Here is a 24,790-nt window from a genome sequence, read left to right as displayed (position 1 = left end):
TTTTGGCTTCTTTGCAGCACTGGACGGTTAGAAGCTCAAACGAGGGTCAGGCAGGCAGCGCAACGAGGAAAATGCCTGGGGTCACAAAGAGCCTCTTCACCGTGGCGCGTCCTTGAGCCCCACCGCAGGACAGAATTTTGACACCACGTTTCCTTTTTCCTCGCTCCTTTCGGCTGTGCATCCAGGGCCCTACTGCAGCAACGAATGACAGCTGGAGCGGACAAGTGGCGTAGCGTGGTTCGAAACAAAATATCGATGCAAGGCTAACGACCTTCGATACTATATAAGTGAGGCAAGGACATAGACCCGTAAAGAAGACACCTTGGAAGAGGGCGAGAAGAATCTGCGCCTTCATTTCATTGTTGCGGCCAGCCTGAGCGTCCTTGAGCCCCACACCAGGACAAGACGATGGTACGAAACTTTGTAACACTCAGTGCTACTCAGAAAGGCTTGACGTGTCTTGTGATCCCAGACTAAAATGTTCCCCTCTTTGTTTTTGTTTTTGTTTTCTCCTTTCAGCTATACAACCAGGAGCCCCGGTGAATGCCAGTCCGAGTGGACAGGGACAGCAACGTTCGTTCCTCGCAGTCTCGGTGGCCGCAAGGAATATTGCCTTTGGAATTGTGAAAAGATGTCTTTTCTCGTGCAATCATGGGCCATTCCATTTTCCTTCGCTGGGGGTTTATTACAAGTGCTGGAACTGACCAACTAGCGAAGGCGCAAAGTAGTTGCAACGAGAGACTTTCTTACGCAGCATGCACGGGAGTAATGAGTGGTGCCTTGTCACCATTTACGCAGTTCTCGCAGGTCAGTTTTCCCGGCCCGTAAAAAGCAATAAAATCGGTCTCTAATTACAAGCCAATTTACAGGGCCAGGCTGCAATTATGTGCGATACATGAAGTGAGCTGTAATAATTTAACCTTTGGTAAATACTTGGAAATGCAGGACCATCGGTTAAAAAGAATGATGGGTGGGAAATGTTGTCTGCAGAATTCCACAAAGTGTTCGCGCCGTGTTGTGCCAAGTGCCTTGCATTGAATTAGGACGTGGATTACGGATAGGCACTCTGCACACATTCTACACAGGGGCCTTGAAGAATCAGGGAGTGTGCGGCCCATCCACAACCTGGCTAAGGCAACTTAGATGAACACCTTGTGCGAGTCAGTTGTGCATTCTTGACGTCTTCCTGCACACGCTTATTCAAACCGATGATGTATTATCGACACTTTAAAGTCCATGTTTTGACATTTTCCCATTCGAATTTGGCGCTTTCCAAGTGCGCTCCAAGAGCTGATGCCATTTACCAAGTGGTAAAAACACTCACATACTTTTTTTTTTCTCGCACTCCACGGTTCTTCAAAGGAGCCATGAAGACAAAGTACAAGTTTTTGTTTTATTTGAAAGATTTGGTGTTTTATATTGCCCCCAGCACTATTCCGGCAGTACACGATAGTTTATTCACTGAGAACTTAATCCATTTATGTTAAAATCTTCATTCTCCTGCCAAATTCTGTGTTTCGTAAAGTCGTCCACTATGACGGCAGAAAAGCAGGCTTGAAGTGAACGCGAACGCGGCACTAGGCACCCAGCGAACTAAGGGAGCCTTGTTTACCGTCAGTCCTCCCAGATGGCGCTACCACACCGTGGCTGACCTTTGCCCGCCTTTGCTTTGTTTTTGACTGTATTCATGCCTGGCATTTGTTTTTATTACGGTAGAAAGTACTCTGTTGTGAAACATGGGGTATACTAGACAAACATGGTCACGCAAGACAATGTCGCTTGCGCTAATCGGCCTGTGTCGTGTCAGACAGCCCAAAAGCGCCACACTGCTGTGCAGCTATGACGAGCCAAGTGTGCACAGTGCCAACAACCGCATGCTCTGGTACTTCAATGTTTATGTGTACTTTCGTAGCTTCCATGCTTACCCCATCATTCTTACCTCTATAAAATGAATATATGCATTACATTTAAGCGAAAATATCTCGTGAAGGACGATTTGAAGCCCTGCATAACTTGCATTTGCTTTTGCCGGCCTCTGCCAATCGCAGAGCTGTCTGGTATGACATCATAGGTTCTATTGTGGGAAATGAGCTAGTGAGTCACATGGTCATTGCCGTTTTTTGTAATTATACAGCTTATTTGAGTGAAGCTTACATTAAAAGTGGTGTCAGTATGATTCTAACGAGGCAATCTTTCGAATGAGCCAAAGTCGTGTTTTGTCTTCATGGCTCCTTTAAAGCACCGCCGGCGTCCTGTGACGGCCGCTCAGTTGATGAACAGACTGTGTTGACGTTGTGCGATAGCGACTTGGACGATTCTCCACGCGGCTTTTTGAATTACATTAGCAGCACCGACTGCAAAGACGACGTTTTGTCATCGGATTTCAGCACCGAAAGCGACAATGTGACAAACCGACCCAGACCCCTGTTCAACACAACACCCAGAAAATGCAAAAGTATCCAAACTGTAAATTGTGCCATGGACAAAAAACGAAGGAGTGGAGCAGAAAACCAATGTTTGCTGCGCTGCATGTGTGGCCAACCTACGCTTTGAGGAACTGCTTGGCAGTGGCACGAAACCCACTAGTGCTAACATTTTTTTTTGTAAGTCAAGAAATTTTAGTTAGGCATTTGATATTTGCAGTATAGTATATATAAAAATTTATTTTTTTTAAATAGGAATTCCTGTTTGAAACAGTTAGCAGTGCGAAGGAAAATTGGTCTTCTACAATTGGATACCATGCACTTATATGTTGCATATTTTTGACACCGTTCTTCATGTAAACTTCTCTCAATAAAGCTACATAATTAGGAAAAAAGAGAATGGCCACGCAACCCACTAGCTCATTTCCCGCACTAGAACCTATGACGTAATATGCACAGCTGTGCGATTAACTGAGGCCGGCAAAAGCTAACGCATATTGAACATGCATTATAATCTTGCAGAACAAGCAATTGGCACTTAAATTTACAGCACATTATTTTTATAGCACTAAGAAGGGTGGGGTGAACAATTAAGTTACGGACGAACACGCAAACATCAAAGCAGTTAGTGTGGCACTTTGCCGGCTAACACTGCCTTACCAGCCATCAGATGCGTTGGACTTGTCTGACACAACACTCACCAGCTGATATACAACTAAAAATTTGGCAGGTATAGACCGTTCCAATGAGGGCGCCGCCATCTTGCGTGCACAGTGCCCTCTGGTAGCTGGCCGATTTGCTGGCTTGGGCATTTGCTTGGCGGCACATGGGCACCAGCGGTGGCTTGGTGGATTTTTCATTGTAGCACGTTGTACATTCTTTTCTTCAATATACTTTAAATGGGAAAGTTGTTGCATAGGACAAGTTTAAGCGATTTGGCTTAAATTGGTGGCTTTTTGGGCCGTGGTGGAGCTGAAATTCGCCTTGAGGTAGTGTGGTCCACGGTGGGTAAACCATGCTGTGTCGAACAGGTTTGCAATACTTCCTCACAAGTTTTTTTTTTTTTGCTTGCGTGTGTGTGTCCGGGATCGCATATAGCGGGTATCTTGATCACTTTACTGCAAAACCGATGTTTGTTAAAATGACCTAACCGTGATACGCTTGGCGCCCATGGGCAACAAGCAGAAGCGTGTGTCAATGTAACAGGCTTCTGGCTTCAAATCCCTGCAGGGTTTAATACAGGTAGTTTAGGATGAACTTAGCAAGTATTTGGCATATCACATAGTTTGTATTAAGTCTTATCGATACATGACACCTCAGCCTCAGCCACCAACTATAAACAAAACTTCCTCTAGATTTTCAAACTTCTCTGCAGCACAAAATTTAGCCGTGCAACTAATGTACAACATAAATAACATAAACAACACAGCTCCAACCTAGGGAGGTTGTCACTGAAAATCACCAAGGCCAGCCCACGTAATACTTGAAGCTGGGTATGCGCAATGTGACCGCAGCAACACTGGAGATGGAACTAATACCATCTGCGGCACATGCAAGTTTCAGGGACCCATTTTAGTTCGGAAAGAAGGTAGAAAAACTTTCTGCCACTACTCCAAAGTAGGCGTACAGAAAAAGCTCAGCAGAACAAAATTGCCAAAAATCGTGTGTTTAAAGTGCGCAACTCGGAAGCTGCTAGTCTGGCTCATCCATTAGCCACATTTCACTAAAATATTGCGTAAAATAATGCGTAAATAATGCGTGCCAGTGATGATGTATTGGACGCGCTAGATGGCTGTTTGTCTGAATTTCATGCCATGCGTGAATCAAGCAAATATTCTATTGATGAAATATGGGACTTTTTTAAGCTTTTAGTTCTAAATTGTGTCCGTGACTTTGTACCTGTGAAGCGAAAAGTGCTGCGGAACCGTAATCCTTGGGTAACAAAAGAAATAGTAAGAATCAAACGGAAGCTAAAAAAGGCAAGAAAACAACACAAGCAACGCCCAACCCCTCCCACAAGCGATAGGTTTCTCGGTTTACGTGCACTACTAGCTGATAAAATAAAAAAAGTGAAAGAGTACTACCAAAAAATAACGCTAAAGAATTTCCTTGCGTCTTCTCCGGGAAAGTTCTGGCAGCACTTATCGCCAAAAAAGATAGTTACACCCAAACTCTGTATTGGTGATAACGTTTTAACTGAAAGTGCCGAAATCGCAGATGCGCTTAACAAATACTTCTGCACGGTGTTCACGCCTGACGGTATCAGCCCGCAGTTTTCTAGCTATGAACACATTATGCCAATTGGTGATGTTAGAATTTCAGAGGAAGGTGTCTTAGCGCTTCTGCTTAATCTGGACGCAAAAAAATCACCCGGAGCTGACGGAATTCCGAATGAATTTCTTTCGCGGTACGCCGAGTGGTGTTCAAAATATTTAACCTTATTATTCGAGAAATCACTGTCATGCGGGGAACTCCCAGCTGATTGGAAGTACGCCAAAATAGTCCCTATACGAAAAACAGGAAATCTGTCTGTCCCCACATCATACAGGCATCAATATCTTTACTCTGCGCATGCACCAAAGTCTTGGAGCACATAATTTTCAAACACATTTCCACCTTTCTAAATGAGAACGCAATAATTGATGCAAGACAACTCGGCTTTCGGCAAGGCTTTTCGACCGTAACCCAGCTCGTCGAAACAGTTCACGACATGGCCCAGCAGCTCTAGATAGGCAAAACCAAATTGACCTCATATTCTTAGATTTCGAAAAAGCATTCGACCGTGTCTCTCACTCCAAACTACTGCTTAAACTAAAACCTATTTTAAAGAATGACACTTTAGTTAACTGGATTGAAGCTTATTTGTCACTACGAAAACAATGTGTGCAAATCAATGATACATCATCGGAACCTGCAAATGTAGGCTCAGGCATTCCGCAAGGATCAGTATTAGGGCCGCTCCTGTTTATCGTCTTTATAAACGATATTGTTAGTGACATACGCGTCAAGACAAAGCTTTTTGCAGATGACTACATCCTGTATAACGAAATACGCAATTCAAGTGACCAGGCAGACAACACCTCGCTAGCGGTAGTACAAACATGGTGCTCGAAATGGCAGATGACTATAAATTTAAAAAAGTCTGTTACAATGACCGTTACCCGCAAAAAGAATCCCTTAGTTTTCTCTTACAGCATCAACAACCAGCCTCTATCCGTCGTGTCTTCTTACAAATACTACTTGGGGGTAGTAATCACAGCAGATCTTAAGTGGAATGAGCACATAACATACATTTACAATAAAGCAATGAAGAAACTGGGATTTTTAAGGCGGTCTATAGGAAACGCATCCCCTGAACTAAAACTTTTGTCATATAAAACATATCTGACCTATTATAGAATACGCTTCGATTGTCTGGGATCCACACACGCAAACCAACATCACTAAAATTGAGAAAGTCCAGAGAAAATCAGCTAGATTTATTTACAATTCATACAGCTGGCGCACGTCCCCGTCAAGTCTTTTAAAAGCTGCAGAACTAGAGAACCTTGCAACAAGGCGTTATCGAGACCGAATGAAATTTTTCTACCTTCTACAATGGTCAAACAGGAATAGATAAAACTTTATACATTCTACCGGCTAGCCACCGTTGCACGCGCTCCTATCGCGATAAAAAGGTCAAAAATTTTTCATGCAGGACTAATGCGTTTAAAAATTCTTTCTTCCCACGCACGGTTTCTGAATGGAATGCACTACCCGCCCCCATTGTTGACTGCCAGACTGTTTCATCATTTCTTTCTGCACTTTCAAATAAATCATAGCTTTCATATCCCGTCTTTCCCCGTAAAATCGCGGCACGGAAAAATATCTTGTGCTGGTTTTTGTGCAGTTTCTCGTTCGTTGTCTGCTTTCTTGTTAATTTTTGTTTGTTGCCGAAGTGGCAAGGAAAAACATTTCTTTGCGCTGAATATTGTGCATTTATTTGTTTACTGTCTTCTAGCTTGTTGATCTGTGCTTGTACCGAATGCCCACTCCTGCCTAAGGCCTTGTAACAAGGCTGGCAGTACTTGTAAAATAAATAAATAAATGGGTGGCAAACCCGCACGCGCGGTGCCTACGAAGCGTGCCACCAGGCAAAGGACCCTCCACAGAAGGGGAAAGGCGACCGCTGACTGCGAGAGTAAGTTCCACCCTTTCCCAATGGATTGGTCTGTAGAAGTCCGGCCAGAAGCAAAGTGCGAAGCGTCTGCACAACGGTGCAGTAAAGAACAAGATTGCGGTAGATTGCAGCTACCGCAATCAGACACTGGCACTTGAGCGGTATTGCAGCACCCTCTATGAAAGTGCGCGATAAACAAGCTGGTGATGATGGCGCAAGGCCGACCAAGGGCAAAAAGCGCCAATGAAAAGTTATTTTATAAGGACGAAGTGATAGTAAACGTAAAACATTGAATTAAATTTATACGCGAAATGACATAAAAGACATTGTAGATGACCGGTGTAAAGGGTCAGGGTGTCAACATTCATGGTAAGTGATGAGGTGTAAAAACTGCACATCGCTAAGAAACTTAAAGGAGCCATGAAGACAAAATACAAGTATGTGTTATTCAAAAGATTTCGTGTTTTATAGTGCCCCCAGCGCTTGCCCGAATGCAAACGATGCTTTATTCACTGAGAAATTAATTATTTTAAGTTAAAATTTTGATTTTCCCGGTAAATCGTGTTTTCGTGGTCTGCAATGACATCATGGGAACTGACCGCTCTGCCGCCGATTGGGAAGCCTTGTTTACCGTTAGTGAACCTAGATGCCGCCACCATACCTTGGCAAGCTGCCTTTGGTTTGTTTGTGACCGTATTTTAACCTGGCTTGTTTTTGTTCAGGGACAAAATAATCGTTTCGTGAAACATAGTGCTCTCTCGACAAATACGGTCACGTAAGACATCGTCGCTTGCGTCAATCAGCCAGTGTCGTCTGAGATAACCCCAAAGCACCGCAGTCTTTTGCAGCTAAACCAAGCACAGTGCGCGCAGTACCAACAGCAGTACACATCGGTACTTCTATGTTTACGTGTGCATTCGTAACTTCCCCTGTTTGTCCCACCATTCTTACGGCTTTAAAAACAATGCGCCCTAAATTTAAGTGCACATAGCTCACTCGGCAAGCTTATTAGCTCTGCCTAATTTGCGTTAGCTTTTGCCGCCCTCCGCCAATCGCAGAGCTGGCTGGTATGGCATCATAGGTTCTGTTTCGGGAAATAAGCTAGTGGGTCGCATGGCCATTCCCTTTTTTTCTTAATTATACCGCTTATTTGAGCGAAGTTTAAGTTAAAAGTGGTGTCAGTATGATTCTAAAACGGCAATTTTTTGAATAATGAACCAAACTTGTGTTTTCTCTCCATGGCTCCTTTAAAAGTACACTTGAGTAATTATGGGGTCATCCCCTAAAAAGTACGATGGGTGTAGCGGAATGTTTTGTCTGTATAGTTGTGTGAAGTGTGTGTGTCGTGTTGTTTCTAGTGCCTTGCATTGTATCAGGATGTGGATCACGAACAGGGCCTCTCCACACCTGCTGCACAGAGGTCTTGGACATCCAGTGAGCAGGGCCGAGTGCGTTGCCTGTGTGTGGCCTGTCCGTACTCTAGCATGGGCGACTTCTGTGCATCTATTGCGTGTGTCGGTGGTGTATTGTTCTAAGCGTGGTTTTATTGCGTGTCACTTGTCGTCTGTTTGTTCACTCCAGTGTATTTGCCATGTTTTGCAAAGTTGTTGTTTGATGTGTGGTTTCACGTCGGTGTAGGGTAATGAGGTTATGTCTACTGTATTCAAAAGTGTAGCATTAGTAGCCATTCAATCCGCGGCTTTGTTCCCGGCTATACCACAGTGGCCAGGGACCCAGCAAAGGACCAGTTCAAATTTGTGGACGTACACAGACATAATACCCTGATGATCAGATTGACGTGGTTTTTGGAAGACTTTGTTGACGACAATGCCCGCACAACACTGAGGGAATCTGAATAGATAATAGATTGTGGGATATGCCTTTGAAGTATATGATTAACAACAAGTACACCATAAGCCTCTGCCGTGAAGATCTGATCTGATTGTGATTGTGGGGTTTAACGCGCCGACGCAACGCAGGCGATGAGGCGCGCCGTAGTGGAGGGCTCCGGATTAATTTTGACCACCTGGGGATCTTTATCGTGCGCCGAAATCTCGTACACACGGGCGTTTTTGCTTTTCGCCTCCATCAGAAAAGCGGCCGCCGCAGCCAGGAATCGAACCCGCGACCTCGTGCTCAGCAGCGCAACGCCTTAGCCACTGAGCCACCGCGGCGGGTTCTGCCGTGAAGATACTAGTATTACTATTGAGAGTTTTAGTGACATTAAGGCCGGGTCCATGCACAGCGCAAGACACAGAGGTGGCAGTTTTAGACGCGTCCGTATAAAATTCAGAACACCGATACTTCTGCTGCAAATACAAGAAGTGCTGCAGCATTGCACATCTGGGAGCTCGGCTTTTATCTATATGTGTGAAAGATGTGTCACATGATACAGAGCGGAGATGCCATGTTACAGAAGTTTGGATGGTGTCTAAAAAGGAGACAGCAAGCTCTGACACTTCCTCTCTAACCTGTAAGAGAAGGGCGCAGAGAACGATGGTCGATTTAGCAGGAGTTCAGTCATAGATGTATCATAAAAAACCGATTTAAAGGGATGGTGAGGCATGGATGAAATTTTAAAAGCATGAAGGAGATCTGTGTATGCTCGCTGATGTTGTAGGTTCCATTTATTATACTCGACATAGAGGCTTTCGACCGGGCTAATGCGGTAGGCGCCACATGCCAGGCGGAGCCCCAGATGAAGCACTGGGTCCAGCAATTTGAGAGATGTTTTACTTGCTGACCCATAAACAACACTTCCATAGTCTAATCGTGAACCTATCAGGCTAGTAAAAACAAGTAAAAGAAGTTGTTTGTCAGCACCATATGAAGAGTGGGAGAGAACCTTGAGTATATTCATTGCCTTTAAGCATTTATGTTTAAGTTGTTTTATATGTGGAATGAATGTGAGCTTTTCGTCAAGGACTACACCTAAAAACTTGTGTTCATTTCTGACTGGAATTGACACACCATTAAGTTTGATGTCTGGATCCGGCCAATTGCCATGCCTTTTCGAAAACAGAACACAAGTACATTTTCCTGGATTAAATTTAAAACCGTTGCTCTCTGCCGAGACAGCTAGCTTGTTAACACCAAGCTGGACTTGGCGCTCGCAGAGACAGGTTACAAGACAGGTTACAGGATAATTGCACGTCGTCTACATAGATTGAGCAGGAAATTGATGGTGGCAATGTCTTTCTGAGTGAATTCATAAATTTTACAATAAAGAGAGTGCAACTCAAAACTCCGCCTTTCGGCACGCCATTTTCCTGCACATGAACCCTTGAGAGTGCACTTCCAACTCTAACACGAAAGGTTCTTTCAGACAAGTAGCTGGAAAGTGTGTTCAGCATGTTACCCGACATGCCGAAGGACTTCAGGTCGCTTAGGATGCCGTACCGCCACGCGGTATCGTACGCTTTTTTAAGATCAAAGAATACTGTCATACAGTACTGCTTGTGGAGGAAAGCATCTTTGATATAAGACTCTAATGCAACGAATTGATCGTTGGTAGATCACCCCGCCCTGAAGCCTGCCTGGCAGCTCTCGAGAAGACCATTGTACTCTAAGTACACAAGTCTCCTGTTTATCATCTTCTCGAAGAACTTAGGTACACAGGCAGCTGGTCAGGGCAATTGCACTATAGACTATAACTGGTGGGAATGGCTAACCAAAGCTGCTTTTCGATATCGTACGAGCAACTAGCTTTGTAAATCAGGGCCCGCTTTTTTTATTCGCAATGCCAAGGATTACTACAACGGCAGTTATTCTGATGGAAAAATAACTGTCGTACGGTCTACTTCATCTGGATTGATAGCAACGCGATGTCGGAATTGCGCCTAACACTATTATCCTGGGCAAACGTTAGAGAGAGTTCTCCTGTGCAAATGACAGTGCGAAACGCCATGTTACCACGCGCATTTGAAGGCAACCCTGAGCAGTCGCCGGTTCTAGCACAGCCGCTTCTGTTCCATCACGTACGTCACGTCCAGTCGCCGGTAACGGCCGCCTTTTCTATTCAGTTTCAGTTCCGAAAATGCCAATGTCGTGAGCCGTTTGCACCGCGCGCTTTCATGTTTGAAACGTAGTATTTTGCATTTCGCACTCTTTTTATGTGTACTATACGCTGACATTTTTACGTCGTCGATAATTTGAGTGCAGTTGGCCTTTAAGCAAGCTTCACCATTAAAAAAAAACATGTCCCAAATTGTAGTGTGTGAAAGTCAAAAGGGTGGCGATGCCTGTTAAATATCATTATCAAGGAGCCTGAAGACGAAGAGCAAAAGACTGATCCCGCGCGCAAGCTATTTCCTACGTCTTCATTAAACGTTCTTTGTTCCATGCCGTCACTGGTCCCGCTCGTCTGCACAACGGGTGCCGGGACCAGGATTCCACCTCCCCGCCCACAAGGGACGACTGAGCAGCAGAGAAGGAAACGGCGGCGGACCGACCTGGATCGCGCAACGAGACCGGAGTGGGCAAGACAGGCACTGGAACGGCCGACAAGCGAGGCATCATCATAAACCGCCGAGAAATGAGCACAGAAACGATAACGAAGGCACTTTGCTACCAGCTCATGCAGCCGAGCAGCAGATCAATGAAGGAGCCAGCAGAGAACGACTCAGCCGCAGATTAAAGGGATAAGCGAAAGCCTCAAGAACGCCAACGAGCAAATGGACAAATATCTGACTGAAGAAACAGCCGATGCCAAATTTGAAAGCGTAATTGAGTATGACATGAAAATAACAGCAATCTCGTCTACTATCGAGTTTAGTAGAACGAGAGAGCCTGTACAAATGGATTTGAATAGCAGCGCAAGGCAGGCGTAGCACCAAGTACAGCGCAAGACACAACAGAGCTAGTTAAACAACCGAAGCTGGAAATGATAAAGTTTGGCGGAAGAGCTTTGGGGTGGCCCTGCATCTGGGCTCAGTATGAGTCAGCAGTTCACCGCAGCCCTAACATGACGAGGATTCAATTATCTGTCAGCATCTCTCACCGGAAAAGCAGCGGCTGTTATGGAAGGGCTCCAGTATTCCGCCGAGGACAATTATGATGAAGCGATAAGAATACTGCAACAAACGTTCTGAAATCTAGAACAATCTGTGGAGCTGCACATGAGTGCGCTGCTGAACTTAAAAGAAAGCAAGTTGGGCACAAAAAACTGACGACCTCCGCAGGCTTGTGCAGAGAGTGCAGATCAACACATTGGCACTGAAATCACTGAAGGTGGAACCCGATAGTTACACACCGATCTTGTTGCCCATGTTGAAAAGAGCGATTCTATCGGAGTTTTCAGTCCAGTTCAAGTCCAAAGATGCCATAAGAAGCAGCTCAGCCACGGAAGCTCACGTGCGAAACCCCTCAACGCGAAAAGAGTGCGCTGAAAAGCTGGACTGGCTGATGACATTTCTACAGGAGCAGTTGTGATGATGATGTTGAGGTTTTTTGGCGCAGCAACCTTTCAGTTATAATGCGCCAAACACAAGGTAAGAAGATACCAATGTAGGTTAAAAGTTTTGCTCAAGGTATCATAAATATAGAAATGAGTATTTTTAAAAACCGTTCCGTGAGATGAAGTTGCTAAAACTGGTGTAGAAAGCCAGTGTCTCTAAACAATTCATAAACTTCAGTCAAAGGTACCATTGGTTCATCACTAATGCTGTATTCGGGTGGTCGTTTTAGAGCGCTCTGGAGCACTCCGGAAAGCGACTCTGTGTTCGGGTGGTCGAAATTGAGCGCCCGACGTATGTTTGGTTGGTCGTCTCAGAGCGTCGTCCTGCATTCCAAGCGCCGCCAAAATGTGGAGGCGATGGGGTCACGGGACACGGCCACCGTGGCTCGCCTGCCTAGTCAGTGGCGTTCGCCGAGGCCTAGCCAGAGGTTTGTTGTGGGAGTATTTCCACGTTTTTGCCATTGCTGAGGGCACCTCCCACCCCATCGAAACGGAGAAGCCTACTGCGTGTAGGGGAACCGCCTCCGCTGCTTCTGCAGCCCGAAACCGACGCCGGGGAGGAACATTTGTTGAAACACCTCGGCCGGCCTGGCCGTTTGCAGTAGCCATGCTGGCCACGCCGCGGTCGCATGCTGCTCCAAGGTCGGTTTCACGTTCCGTTGGAAGCAGTGACTCTTGCTCGGATTGGAGGAAGCGCCCGCATCGGTCGCTCCGAGACCGAGACCAAGTATCAGAGCGACCACCCGAATACAGCATAAGTAAACGCATTGGGTGTAAAGGTATGCAAAAGGTGTATAAACTCTAAAATGTCTAATGCGGCCGCTTCTAGTTATGGTCAACTTATCAGGATATGCAGTACAGCAAGAGGTTCTCCGCAGTGCCTGCAAATGAGTGCCTGTTCCTTTTTCACCAGGAAGCCATGTGTCGGCACAGTGTTACCTATACACAGTCGGCAGAAAACAACCTCGAAGAAACGATTTCGGTGTCTGCAACTTTTCCATTCAGATACATAGGGTCTGACTAGATGTAATTTATTTCTGGTTTGTTTATCCCATTCAGACTGCCAGTACAACTTCATTGACTTTCGTATGCTGTTTCGAAGGCCCTGGTAGGGAAGCTAACTCGTATTTCAAGATGCTTGGTCTCATATGCTGCTTTATCAGCGGTTTCATTTTTTTGGCCACCAATATGGCTTGGTACCCAACAAAGAACAACACTGACCCCTGCTAATGTAAGGCAGCACAGTCGATTTTTTAGCTCACCTACAGCTGCATTCTTTGAAGGGGGACAAGGGAGGTTAAAGCATGTATGGCACTCAAAGAATCTGTAAAAATGGCCACTTTTCGTACTCCCTTTGCTACTACATCCTCAGTAGCTGCAGTTATACCAAAGATTTCCGCCGTGAAAACACTACTCTCACCAGCAATCCTCTTTAGTGCTGCCACTAGTGGATTGAAAACAGCAAAACCTGCGTGACGGGGGGTTTTTGAGCCATCAGTAAGTAGTGGCAATAGCTGCTGTACTTGCCTTTAAGTTCGACGAATTCTTGGCGCATGACTTGGTGTGGAAACGTCTTTTTGTCGTATTTTACTAAGGACAGATCACATTCGACGGCCCTGTGGTCCCAGGGGGCCACAGCGTCCGAAAAACTCGTAAGGTTTGACGGGCATATCTTGAAAGAATACCGAGAGATGTATTCCTCCAAACGAAGGGCAAGAGAGCGGACCACGAATGCAAATGCCCGTCGCATCGCTCGTTGCGTCGCTTGCAAAAGTCGCTTTATGTGGTTAGCGCTTTACACGCCCCTTGGCATAACTTCCGACAAAACTGCTGCTGCTTGCAGTCCGCCCATGCCCCGACAAGGCGCGACACTGGCGGCTTGCACAACAGCGGCCAAGCTTCGGCTAATGTATATCAGCCCTGTAATCGGAAATTTAGCGGAATTCTCTCGCTGCGCACCTTCTTTGAGTTCATAAATGGTCTGAAAAGCGCCGTGAAGCCTGAAGCGCAGAATTCGCGGTGTCCGATTTCGTCAGTTTCGAACGCTCGCCCAAGCGCAGCGATCACGGCGGCGTGCCACAGGTCAGGGGCCGAAGGTCACGCGCGGCTGGCTCGCTGCAGTTGGCGCAAAGCCCGCAAATTCAAACCGCCCCGTCCACGCAGCAGCCAGAAACGCCGCCGCTTTGGACAGCTGCAAGCGAACAGCTCCATTCCGTACTTCACAATCTAAGCACGTGCACGAAGCGTGCGTCCCGCTACTTCTCAGCCCCGTGCAAGCGAGGTAATCGTACATCGAACAGTGGCATGTAAGTACATACACGTGCAAACTACGCTACACCACGCAATCACCAGGTACTGTGTAATCAGCCGACAGAAACCAAGCACCGAATAACTCCCGCAGCCCGCCATGTAAGTACCACTAAGCACGAGGGAAATCGTTGCGATTAGCTTCGACTCCGCACCTCGAGTGCACTCACCTCGCCGCCCAGATACCAGCGAGAACTTTCTGTGCTTGCTGTTGCAGCTTGTAAGCCTTGCTACAGTACACTCGCCGCCTCGCGTGGCCTGCTCTGCTGCCTCGCACTGAATTTATGGGAATTCAGTTAGCGCACTAGCGGTGCCGCTGGGCCTGGGCGCTGGGTTCTTTTAGGACGTCGTGTTGGTCGTGTGCTCCGACCGGAAATGGCTCCACGCACGATGATAATGATGATGCTTAGCGGGGCGTTGCATTATGGCTGTCTGCTCAATGCCTCCTAAAAGACTCTGCTCTGGCCATAGAGTTGCTCTGGCGCCCCTAATCACTTCGAGATGCATCAAAAAGTGACCCTACGATCGATCCACGGTTTTGGCATAGGTTTTGGATCTTGTTTTACAGTAGCGCCATCTGTTGGTTACAAAATAAACTATTCAACTTGCTTCACCCACTGATCTCCACTAGAGTTGCTGGATGGCGCTTCGAGCTCTCCGGCGCTAAGGTCCCCAAAATAACTAAGGTAGCGCCAACTGCTCCCTCCTTCTCCGCTGCCCTCCTCTTTTTTCTCTCCCCTCACCCGCGGCGCCGCGGTCCCTTTAACTCCGCGGCGGGGCCGCCATGTTTGTTGGCTTCCTCAGAGCAGACGCCCTCGCAACGCTTCGGGCCGCTCGCTGCAGTTTTTCGCGCAGTTTGCTCTTGTTTTCGCGCCGCAATCGCTCTTTGGTAGCATTAATAGTATTTCTAGAGCCCCATATTACCAACACGCCCTAAGTGAGGCTGTTTTGTTGTATATTTTTGTGTAGAAGGGGATATTTGCGGGATGGATGCCGCGCTGGCGCATACGGACAGCGCGGTGTTTGTTTACGTGTGCGGCATGCTCAGGATAGTTCGTGAACGCGAAAGGATCGAACGTGGACGTTTCAAATTGCTCTGTTACAGTAATTCCGTTCTTGCATTTGCGTGATTAAATTGTGGTCGTGCAAGCGCTGCACAGAGGGCTTGCGCATATGGTTCGCGGTGACCTTGGTTCGCGGCAGTTCGAGCGCTGCGCTGGCTTTTTTGCGTTCGCGTTTTTTGCGTTAGTTGTAGATCATTAGGCAGCGCTCAGTATGCGCCCCGCATTAGCTACTGACATTCATGCCACCTTTATTTCGTGCACTTTACGGTGCTTTGACGCTGTTGCAAAATATATGTCACCTTCACGTCGTTATAGGCTGCTGTCAAGGTCAAAGTTCTCGCGTCTCCTCGTTGGCCTCGCCCAAGACGGCTGTACTTTTGGCAGTGTGTCCGTGGCATAGCAATGTTCGTGCGATTGGCGTTCACAATTACTTCGAGTACGGCCCTGTCGGGCATATCTGGAACAGGCTCGCACAAAGAACGCGCAGTTAAAGAATGCGCTCAGCTTACAATTAGCTGTAGCGCCCAATTCTATAATAACTACCGTATTCCAAGGCCAGAAGCACGCTAACAAGCGCAATTGTGAATCCTTTTCATGCTGTACAGCTAACATTGATTTATGTGTGGGCTTTGATAAATTACAGCTTGCTACAGCCGAGCTGGCCGTGACTGCGCTGACCTTATTCGAGCAGCCGAAGGCACAACTCGGCATCGCGAAGCTACATAAATTAAGTAACGCGGACACAACACTTGTTTGAAACGAGCAGCTGACTCTTCGGTTGTTATCGGTTGTTATACGCTGTTCAGACGCTGTTATAGGTTGTTCAGACGCGATTCCCTGCAACGCCTGCACCGTTGCACGGTGCGCTGCACCAAAGCGCTCGATTCGCCGCTGCAGGAATGGTGCCGTGCACCGCGTCGCTCGATTGTTTATGGTGCTGCAGCGGTGCCGCCGCGGTGCAGAGAAGCGCTGCTCCTGCTACGGAGGAGGTGCAGCGAATCGCTGCCGTGAGCGTTCGGGCGTTGCGGGTTGGCAGGCGGCTACCGGCAGTTGCGGCGACCGCGTGAAAATGTCCGTCGAGTTTGAAGATGCGTGGGACAAACTTTGCGTCGCCGCTGATGCGTACGACGCAACCCAGATGGCCGTAAACATCCAGTTGTAGAGGACGACAGGCGAGGATGATTAGCAGTCGACTATGCCTGCACCTCGTTCGATTGTAAACACGCAGGGGCGCTACTGACGGTGCAACCGTGATGCACGGCACCGCGGAACCACGCTGCTGCATTGCACCGGCACCACAGAACTTCCTCTGCAACGTTGCCGTGCACTCCTTCTGAATCGAATGGAGCTAAGGCCTGCTCCGAGGCAGCTGAGCCTAAAATGGCGAATTTAAATGGACAGTGGCGGCGAAGAGAAGCAAAAACAAACAACGCGGGGACGAGGTATTACGTCACTGGCCGTTGGCCAATGGCGCGCGGCGTTCGCCGGCGAAAAAGAAAATGGCAAAAAACGAAGGAGGAAAGGAGCGCGGGCGAGGGCGAAAGGCGGCGAGATCTAAAGATGGCGCTACCTTAGTAATTTCAGGGACCTTATCCGGCGCGCGGCCGCCGGAAGTTCGAGCGCTCGTCCCGGAAGTCGAGCAAATGGCCGCCGTTCCAGCATAGCGCATGCTACGTATGGGCTGGTTTCGCGCGCATTCCACCAAAAATGCCTGCTTGTTGCGCCGTCAACTGCACAAGCAGACCGGAGAAGTCGTCTGGAAAGACGTTCCACTTGGAAGTATTACAATATTCTGTACGACGTGCGTGATACGCAGCGAAACGCAAATGTCAAATCAGTGTCGTTAAGCTGTGGCTCTTGTTACGCAGATTCCCTCGCTCTAAGCCGGATTTATACCGGCGTTCGGTGGCAAACTTATACCCTAGTTACACGGCGAAAGTAACTGCAGTTAAGTTTACCCAGGGTTACTAAACTTGAACCGCGGTTATCGCAAACTGTGGTTTTGGCTGTTACACGCGAAATTGCAAGTTTGGTGACCGCGGTCACTTGATTGTGATCGTAACAAAAATAAATTACCACACTTTTAACTTCACGATAAAAAAACAAAAGAGAAGCAGTGTAGACAAAAAAAAATATCCTTAAAGCAGTCGCTTCTGACCCAAACGCAACGCACTCGCGCGCGGGGAAGAGACGGGCTTCCCCAACAGCACGCAGCCGGCTTGGTTTGCTTAGGTCTCTTCGGTGTTGGGAACTTTCGGCTTAGCATCGCGGTAGATATTTGACCGCCGCTATCTCTACAACTGCGAATTACAATCCATAGCACAATTTTTCACCGCACTAACATCAATTTTCTCGCATGCGGAAGTTCTTTTCCTCGATCAGATTGATTTTGAAGAGCGGCAATGCGATAAGCTGTTGCTGCCGTGGTCTGGGCCGGTGCGGGCCGTGCGGGCAGGCGCGCCGGCGTGTATGCAGGCACGGCCGACGCGGCGCCGATCGTTTCCGCGTGCTGAAAACGCTTCAGGATTGCCTGCTATATCCATTTTTGGCGGACGACGCGCGGAATTTACAAATTTAGCACGGCTTTTGTCGTAGTTGATCGGGCGGATCGGGAAACGAGCCGCTGCTTACGGGCAGTCGCGCTGATTGCGAGAGCCATGCAAAGAACGCAAGCGCGTCTTGGGGACAGCTTTGTGGCGCCCGCAATTTGAGAACCTTCGTCTCTTCCGAACGCCAGGTGATTTTTTTTTTTTTTTTCGCCTCCGCTGATGCGCGGCCACTTGCGTCCGAACTGACTTGTGCGATTTTGAGCACTGCGGCGGCGGAAACTGCGGCTAAGTAAGCTGTTTGCGTTAAGCATGGTTGGCGACGTAACCGCAGTTTCGTCTGTCGTGTAACGCAGCAAACTGCGGTTTTGTCTAACCGCGGTTCGCTTAAGCGTGGTTAACTGTGCCCGTGTAACCAGGGTATTAGGAAGGGACAAATGGGCTCCATCCCCAGGCAGCAGGCTCTGCAGTGACCACTTTACTGACAACTGTTTTGACAGAATGGGCGCATGAACTCGGCTACAGCCTGACGCCGTGCCCACGTTGTTTTCTTTCTAGCATAAATCCCTAGCGTAAATTTCTAGCATAAATCCCGTTCTAGCTGCGTCGTCTGCTCTCAAACCAAGACCCAAGTGACATTTTCGTTCTCCTTCGCAATTAAATTCTGCTTCATATTAACGTCGCATGTTTGGGTATAGCATAAGTTGCGATCTGAACACGATGTGTATAGCCAAAATGCAATAAAGTGAGAAAAAAATGCCAATATGCGCCAATGGGGACGCTTATCAGCGGTTGAAAACCGTAGCAGATGCCCGACTTCCGGGACGAGCCGTTGAACTTCCGGTGGCCGTGCGCGCGCCCGGCCGCGACAGCGGCGAAGCGCCATCCAGCAACTAAGTGGAGATCAGTGGCTTCACCGCTCGACGACCTTGGCGAAAAATGGTATTTGAGTGCTTACGTAAATTTGTTATGCCAAAGGAGCCCAATGTGTTGACTATGCAAGTGTTTTATATACATACGAATCAAGTTTAGTAAAAAAAAAAAGAAATGCGACCGTGCGGTCAACCGCAAGTCAACCGTCCCTTGCGCACTGTCGTCTGCTGTGCGCATGGATCTTTCGTCTTTGGCTTCCTTGCTCCCAAAACACCAAACACTTCAGTTTTATGGCACAGAAACCACGCCTCCAAATGAGTGTCACAACAGTATACGAAGTTAGGTTCAGCAAGGCTTACGAAGGTCAACTAACACACACCGGGCCGCTGATTGGCCGGGTTGCTTGCACTGTCTTTTTTTTTTTTTTCTTTCATTTTCGTGAAGGCTCGGACTGAGTGTCAACTAGCCGGCCTAGAGGGGCCAAGGGGCGCGACGCGCCAGAGACGGAAGTACTTTCTTCGAGTGCATTTTGTTGTGTTTCTCCAGGGGCGGCGGACACCGCTTAGCGCTTCGGCGGCAACTGGGAATTCTCAGAAGCATGCGAGGGGGGCGGGGGCCATGTGGTTTCGCACCGGGCGCGTTGAGTGTTCGGGCTGCAGCGCGGGAACGGTAGCGGCGGCGCAGCGGCGGGGTCATAAATCGCTGGGTGGACCCCAAAGACGCAAATGTCAAGGCGGCGGCCGCGGCGTCGAAGGCCTTCTTTGAGACTGCAACACGCTCTGGTTTGTTTTGAAGTGAGTAATTCGGGGATGACCGGAAACAGAGCGACAACTGGACATAAATTCTCGGAACCGTTGCCCCCCCCCCCTCTCCAAAGAGCTCCTCAGCTTCTTATTTCTTGTTTTTTTAGGCTTCCCACTTATGCGAGGTCGCAAACGTGTTGCGACCGTCAGAAATGCGGGCACGAGCCAGCCATTGCACCGCCTAAGGGGCGCCAAAAACCACTGTGTCGCCAAGTGATTTGTGGGCAAGCGGGTTACTCCGCATACGCGCACACGCCGGAATGGTTATCGCCTCCTCCGCAGAAGTGGCGCAAGGAGGGGAGCGGTTCTTTCGAGGCTGCAACCGTGGCCGCCGAACCACGCGCACTTGTTTCGAAGAAGTCGCTTCCTTTACTAGTTGCCGACGACTGGGGCGTCCGCAGAACAGCCGGCCGGCCCCATTTTCCGCCTTTGCCGATGCCTACACTGCGTGGAGGCTGGATCGTTGGGTTACTGCGGCTTCCCTGTGTCCCACTGGATTGAAGGCCGCACGCTTCCCCACCGGCCGCCTCCTTTCCAGCTTCCGCACCGTTTCTACAAACTGTGTGTGTGCGTGCGCGCACGGCTCAGGACGCATTCCGAGATCAGTGCGCCGGCAGCTTCCGAGGCATCACGGGTGCGTGTTCGTTTGCCGTTTGGGTATCGGAGGGTCCTGTCAGCATGCGGCATTTCGGGACGTTCCGCTTGCTTCACGACGAACGTTTTTAGGCCATCGACTGATTTGTAGTGGGGGTGCGACCTTTGACGTGACGTTTATGCGCGGAGCGCAGGCTTGGGAACAAGTCAAAGATCCTCAGAGGTGCAATAAAGCCTCTTCGCTCCTAACTGATTTCTGAAAAGGGGACCGCTACACCTGCATGCTGCGGAGCATCGAATAATAACGACGAGTGCCCTCTTATTTCTTCTTTAGTGCTTTTTTACTGTCTTTTCGGTATCAAAATTCACCCCCCCCCCCCCCAAAAAAAAAAAAGAGAAAAAAAAAACAGTCTCTGGGACCGCTTATGCACCCAGCCAGGGTTGTGTGGAAGACGGTCACGCTTTCATTGTTTTTCTGGGAAAACCAAGATGTCGCAAATTTAATTAAGCGCACAACGGGCGGAGAGCTGCACCTTTGCGGTCTTGCCAGCAGAAAGGCCGATAATTTGTATGGGAGTATTGAAAGACGCGTTTTCCTGTGCGACTGCGTCGGAGGGGCCTGAGAGACGTCGATGTTTCTCTTGTAACGCCGGCGAAATGTCAGTTCTCACGGGTTGTTACCGCTTTAGAGCGTGCAAAGAGCGGGTGCGTACTGGTCGGTATAGTTACACTAGCTGCGAGGTCATTACAGGTTTCACCAACCATCAATAGGATGGCCCCGGCTGGTCGGACGGAGAGAGTTCCACACGAACTTCCCCGGTGGGGGCGGCGCCCCCACCGGGGAAGCTCGGTGGGGGCACGCGCCCCATTGCCCCCACGTAGTTGACGCCTATGCCTGAAATGCAACCTGATGTAAACAAATCAGTCTGACCTATATGTTGGTACAGTGGCTGTCCTTGACAGGTAGTGGTTGAAGTCAGCCCTTTGATCACTTAAAAAAAACTTCAATTTCAGTGTAATCAAGGGGGACACCTGGTTACACTTCTGATAAGGCAAACGTAGAAATTGTAGAGCAGAGTCATAACTGAAATCAGTTAAGGCGGTAAATCACAGCAAATTTAGCATCACCAGGGGCGGTATTCTCGAGTTTTGTCCCTTTCAAAAGTGTCCCTTTTGGCGAGCCTTCATTGTTCAAAAGCAAACAACCGGAAGTGACGTAACGCAAGCGCAACAAACCTACTGCCAACGCCCACTGCTTAAAAGGAAGTACGTCACGATGAAAGGGACTCAAAAGGGACGTTTTCAAAAGGGACAAAACACGAGAATACCGCCCCAGTAGTCTTCCTCGTCCTGGTTTGTTTCCCTAATTATCTTGTTATACTACAATCACAGTAGATTGAAAGTTCGTAGATGGGACATGGTTTTCGTACATGTCTACGACTCATTTTCAGGTAAGCTGCTGTTTTATTCCCCAAAGGGCCAGGACATGCTTTTCTGTGTGGCACGCTTTGTCAGCAAAGACTGTCTGTATGGCTAGGAGCCACAAAACACATAAGCCACAACCCATGGCTTCCATTTAAGATCAGTGGGACAAGTCAGCTCTTGCCAAGCAAAGAATTAAAGCCCACGGACGAAAAATGGAGATGAGTGTGCTGTGCACTGATATATATTTTTTGTTTAAGTAATGTGTAACATAGCCGTTTTTAAGAAAAGCTAACCTAGTCACTTGAAAATGGAATGAGACAAACAGTCGCATTGGTGACGAACTTAAGGTAACAAAGAAGTGTGTGTTGTTCCTCCGTCCAGGAGCTCAGGTGACCACTTCGCGGTCTCTGCCCTGGAGACCAGTGGTTGCTGGCGTCCAGGTTAGTAGGTTCCCTCGCAGCTCGGGGAGGGTGAGGCGGAGAGGGACGGCTGGGTTGGGAGCACACCCGATAGTGATGTGGGAATGGGTGCCTGGTTGAAAGGAATTCTGCGGGGCATTGTGTTGGACATTTGTGGTGTAGCCAAGTGAGGTAAGGGGAAGTGCTCGTATGGATCCCACTAGTTTCCTCATCCCAAACCCACACGGAATTCAGGAACCTGTTTGAATAGTTGGACAGAACGGCTTGTATAGGGGTGTCAAGACGAACAGTTAATGCCAAACACTTATAGGTGCCGAAATTGTTCAATCAAGATAGATCAAACCGATACTTTACATATTTTGATATATTGCTGCAAATTTCACTGCAATTACTTTATACGTGCCAGTAAAGAATGGAATTACATTGCGTCACTGGCTAGCACACTTGCTCGCTGTATTCCGTGAGCTTTTTCTTTTTCCTACACATAATACTTTTACACTTTCTACACATAATACTTTTTTCTACAAATAAAATTTGAACATATGCCCATTCATTATACAGCCCTTCTGCATGGCTAATTAACACACAGCTTTGTGGCTTGAGCTGCAGTTGCTACTCATTTTTTGTGCGAATGTATTCTTTCACAACTTTTGCTTTTGTGGGCATCGTCAAAATGTACCATCCGTTGGCCAGCATGCCAAAATGGTAAATAACAACCATGCAGTCTGCACAAAACACAGAACTATACATGCATGCTGAAGCCATCGGGCAATTTATTGAATTTTTCGGTCACTGAATCGTGCACTAATGGAAAAAAAATGGGGGTGGGGAGAGCATCACCTGTTTTGCAGTCATACCTACAGTGAAACAATCTTCAGGACTTCAGTGCAACACAACCACGCAAGGGTGAAGCGATTTTATGGTGTCCCCTGGCTTTCCACAGATCCCGGCCTCCTGGCACGCAAACAGTCATAGTTCATACCACAAGCTACGTTCAGCATTGTGGGGGCTGTCAACAGTCCGCCCTCTTGGGGCACCCAACTCACAGTGACGGAAGCAACAGCAGATTCCGGTTCCACATGCAAAGAGGGGAGGGGGAAATGTCCCTTCACGATGCATTGGGCGCCCCTGTTGACAACAATGTAGCCTCCAGTGCTGCACGCAGCTTGTGGTATGAACTGCAGACATTCCTCAACAAGATGACCTCCCTTTTTGCAGCCACAGCACAGGGCCCTTAACTTGGCTGGCTTAAAATGGTCTCGCTTGGTACACAGAGCGCAGAGGTGTAGAGGACATTTCACCCCATTGTCAACACCCCTCCACATAAGCTACCTTCAGCCCTACTACTGTTATACAAGCACAGTTTTATTCATTCTCTTTACTATCAAACTATGCTTCTGTGCAATTCTCTTGTACTCCAAAAGGTGACAATTTGCAGAGTGTACCTGCAGCACTAGCTGGCCGTTTGTATAGCCAGTACACACAAGTTCTACACATTCCTCTCAGAAGCAGGACTCCAGTAGCCGTGTTCGATCACTACACAATGTCTCAGAGTTCTCAGCCCCAGGACAGAATGACTGTGCACTGTGAGACGTGTTGATTCACGCCACAAAAAATATAGTGGAATATTTTTCAAATAAGCGAAAAATATAGGAGAAATAAACGCCAGCTTCAAGTACGATTTCCGATTAAACAAAACACCGTTTGTCAAGTAAAACCCAACCACGAAAGACTCAATGTTCCCCTAATTGTTATGCAACCTTCTCATGTTTGCCATATACCGTTTCTGTTCAAGCTGGTAATTGCCTGGCCTGCTTTGGAGTGCAAGGGCCTTCTAAACGTAATATATTATCAAGGTAATTTGCTGCTGCCGTTAAGCCAGCCGTAACCTAATTTTGGCTTCCAGCTTTAAAGGCCAACTGCACTCAAAATTTCGACCTCTTGAAACACTATTTCCATTAAGACTGTTGAAAAAGAAAGCATGATTCAAAATACAACAGCTGAAATACATGTGTGGACGCCACAAGCAGTGAGCAAAAAGCGGCGATTTTGAAACCGAAATCGAGAAGAGCGCAGCCATTGAAGCGACGTTGCAGCCGTCCAGCGAGCGGCCAGACGGTCAGCAGCTCTGGAGCAATCCTGTGCGCACACGGGGCAGCAAATGGGTGAAGCGTTTGCAGCAGAGTTCAACCGGTTCTCCAGCTGTGTAGCTGGCCAGCGGAAGAATCCCCCATCGGCCGGAACGTCACAGGCACGCCATGGCTGTTTACGCGATCTGTCGGCAAGTGCAGCGTGGTCTGCGGTGGAGGTTTGTCAACGCTTCCGACTGATTAACGAGGCATTTCACAGGGCTACCACTCGCGTCCCAGTCGATTTGGTGGTACTTACTACACATGAAAAATAAATTTGGTCGAGGTGAAATTTGAGCGCAGTTGGCCTTTAAAGGAGCCATGAAGAGAAAATGCAAGTTGGTTTTATTCGAAAGATTTCGTGTTTTATAGTGCCCCCAGCGCTTGTCCGGATACAAACGATGCTTTATTCACTGAGAAATTAAACAATTTAGGTAAAAATTTTGATTTTCCCGCTAAATCGTTTGTTTTCGGGGTCTGCATTGACGTCACAGGAACCGACCGCTCTGCAGCCTAGACTACCTTCATTCACGCAACCGCCATACAGGGTAGAGACACGTATACGCTGGCGCTGCCATTTTGGGTCGCTCGCT

General features: G+C 48.0%; 1 protein-coding gene across 3 annotated transcripts in view; it reads right to left on the bottom strand.

Annotated features, from left to right (window-relative positions):
• Phb1 (prohibitin 1) overlaps positions 1-14,743 on the bottom strand; it is a 53,134-nt gene extending 38,391 nt beyond the window's left edge. Inside the window, exon 1 of one of the 3 annotated variants that reach the window (XM_077688364.1) lies at positions 14,500-14,743. The gene's annotated coding sequence lies outside the window, so the exon portion shown is untranslated. Of the gene's footprint in view, positions 1-13,564; positions 13,723-14,499 lie in introns of those variants that run through there. The other 2 variants (XM_077688363.1, XM_077688365.1) reach the window with 2 other exon arrangements.
• Positions 14,744-24,790: the final 10,047 nt, after the last annotated feature.

The sequence above is a fragment of the Haemaphysalis longicornis genome, unplaced genomic scaffold (genome assembly GCF_048455015.1).
Source record: "Haemaphysalis longicornis isolate Haplotype H1 unplaced genomic scaffold, Haemaphysalis longicornis Haplotype H1 scaffold_1, whole genome shotgun sequence".
Classification (NCBI taxonomy): Eukaryota; Metazoa; Arthropoda; class Arachnida; order Ixodida; family Ixodidae; genus Haemaphysalis; species Haemaphysalis longicornis.
The sequence above is the reverse complement of the archived record's forward strand: the minus strand, read 5'-3'. Positions and strand labels throughout refer to the sequence as shown.